Here is a 3,219-nt window from a genome sequence, read left to right on the forward strand (position 1 = left end):
CTTCTTCCAGTAATTTGGCATGGTGCTTGACTTCCACACTTTCCTGCACGCATTTTCTGATCCACGGCCCAATACTGCCAATGCTACCCTCCCAGCATCACTTACCCCATCTCCTTTTCTGCACACCCACCTACCACTTGCTTCATTGCATCTCGTGTCTTTGTTTTTCTTTCTTCTTTCTGCCCTAGTCCTTCCCTTTTAAATCAAGGGATATCTGCTCTCTTCAGATCATTTTGAAGCAGACATCTAATTACATCACCCAGTCATTCACTTTTTGTCCTAAGGTCCCCAACTGCTTATGGAAAAAAGCATTCTAGCTATTGTTCTAGAACAGCATCTTCCAATAGAATACAATTTGCACCACATAACTTAAAACTTTGTCCTAGTTCCATTAAAAAAATTAAAAGAAAATGATGTATTTTTTAACTTAGTATTTTATTAAATTATTGTTTCACCATGTCATCAATATAAAATTATTAATATTTTACATTCTGTTTTTCTACTAAGTCTTTGAAATGTGATTTTAGCTGCATTTCAAGGGCTCAATGCTATGTGTGGGTAATGGCTACCCCATTAGACAGTGAAGCTCTAGACCTTTCACTGCTTACTACAAACCTGTTTCTGTCTCTGATTTTCTTTCCTCTGTATACACAACATGCTCCATCCAAGTTGAACTCTATGTTCATGTCTATAAATCATCTGGGTTATGTTACCACCATGTCTCTGTGCTGTTTTGTACCCGTGGAATGCTATTTCCCCTCCACACTTGCCCGATCCTGCAAGTGTTTACAGCTTTGTTCAAATGCCACTGCTCCAGGAGGTCCTATCTTCCGTCACGTGAAGTAAGCTTTCCCCTCTTTGACTTTCCACAGCTTATTTTCTGGAATGGCACTTAGCAATCTTAATTTTTCTACTAGATCATACATTTCTTGAGAACAAGGACTGTGTTTTCTTCTTTGTGTCACAAAGCTTAGCCCTGGGCTTTGCTCATAATGGCATTTACTGAATGCTTAATGAATCATAAGTCAAACTCCACCTGAAGGTGATTTTATTAACTAGGTTTAGAAATGACTGCAAGTAGTCTGAAATGAAAAAAGTGTACATGGATACATATGTAATTATTTTGGATTTATGTGCTTTCAAGTTAGGAGAAAATGTAGCTTTACCAACAACAGTATATTGTATACAGTATATTGTATGAGTATATACAGTATACCCATATTGAGACAGGAGGGAAGGGGGCAGGGCACAACCTTTGAAAGAATGACGTAGCCATTGAGGATATGACAAAAACTGGTTCGAACCAAGTAGGTCCAAGATGGCGGACAATTCGACTTCCAGTGGACCTTGGCCTCATTATAATACATTAGCATATGCTAAATGACACACCCGCAGGTACCATGACAGTTTCAAGGCCAACTATGAAAGGCCAAAAAGTGGGTGATGGCCCAGTTCCTGGAAATCTCTGCCCCTCCTGCAAAATAGTTGGAATAATCCTCTCACTCATTAGCCTATGAAATTACCCAGCCCATAAAAACTAACCACCCCGTATTTCAGGGCTGCTCTTGCCTTTTGAGGCGGACTGCATTCTGCATGTGGAATGTGTATCTCTCAGTATACCTGCTTTCACTTTACTATGGCTCGTTCTTAAATTCTTTCCTGCAAGAAGCCAAGGAACTTCACTTGGCAGCCTGTCCCAGGAACTCACCTGAGACCTGGGATGTGACCATCCTCTCCTGCCCCATTTTCCTACAACAGTATGGCTTGTGTAAAGAGTTTATAAGGACATATTTTCGCTTAATAAGTGCCAGGTGAATACTTTCATAGATTTCTTTACAATCACCTTGATTAGCCATTCTTTGAGAGAGGATGCTGCAAGGGGTTGCTTTTTTTTTTTTTGCTTATCAGTTACTAGCTAAGGACCACAGGGAATCAGAAAGAATCTTGGCCTCTCCATGAGCCATTTAACAGAACTTCCTCTTTTGTCTGTTTTACACACCCATTTTCCTCAGGATGATCGAGTCAGGAATTTGTCTCTAAGAAAGCTTGATATTGGTGAGGCTTAGGTATAGATTTGTTTTAATGATGGTGTCTCTCCTTAAATTTGCCTTGGATTGCTTCCTGCCATTGTAAAATAGGTTCTTCTAATAGAAATGCCTAAAATTTGTTAATTGATGCACCAGAACGTGCCAAGTTTCCATATTCCAACCCAGCTTCTTTTTTTTTCCTGGATGGATGTACCATAATGGAAATTTCTCTGTGGTCTCTGAGTGTAGCAGATGCTGTCAGTTTTTTCACTCGTATCTCCTGGGATCCCTTTATCATTTCTGCGCGTGCCAGCCTGACTTCCAAAATCCAGGACCTTTGCACAGCCAACTGAAGGTGCTGAGAATTTATGTACTCTTGTGAGCATCCAATTACTGAAGGATGTGAGGGTAAATGCACTTTAGTTCCCCCAGCCTTGGCTGTGAGGCATGCACTTTACACAGTTTCCAATAGCTTCTCCTTGCCCACAGTGCTTGCTGCCTTAATAATGCATCCTTAATAGTTTGCCTTCCCTTTCCTTCCTGTACCCGCTCCAGTCAATGTGGGTTTCCTTGCCCCTCCCAAATAAACTCGATGCATTCAGTCCTCGACTCAGTGGCTGGTTTCTGAAGAACTTAAGACAGTGAGCTAATCAAGGATTTAAAGTCCTTAGCGTGGTTTCTATTCTCCCCACCTCTCTTTCCTTCTCTTTTCCCACTCTTTTCTCTCCCACTTCCCTGTGACTTTCCTTTCCTTATCCAATACTTGTGGAATGCCTATTTTATGCCAATCCCCAAATAATAGAGATGAAAGACAGTTTTTTTTTTTATTTGTGCTCAAGAATCTCGATCTCCCTGTTTATTCAGGGAGATAGAACAGGAAAGAGAATGTTATAATACAGAGCGGTAAGTGCGCTAAGATGGAGAGAAATGCAAGGTACTACCAGAGTGAAGTACAGGGGAAAATACAGGGCATCAGAGAAGGCTTCTCATAGGAGTTGCTGCCCAGACTGTTTAAAAGCTGTTGTTATCAAAGTGTAGTCGCTGTATCTACAACAGCATCACCTGGGAATTCCTTAGTAATGCAGACTTTCAGAGCTAACCCAGACCTACTGCATGGGAAGCTCTGGGGCTGGGACACAGTCATCTGTACTTCAACAAGCCCGCCACGTGATTCCGATGCCCTTGTCTCACT

Source organism: Monodon monoceros, unplaced genomic scaffold (assembly GCF_005190385.1).
Source record: "Monodon monoceros isolate NGI ecotype Baffin Bay Population unplaced genomic scaffold, NGI_Narwhal_1 Super_Scaffold_15, whole genome shotgun sequence".
Lineage (NCBI taxonomy): Eukaryota > Metazoa > Chordata > Mammalia > Artiodactyla > Monodontidae > Monodon > Monodon monoceros.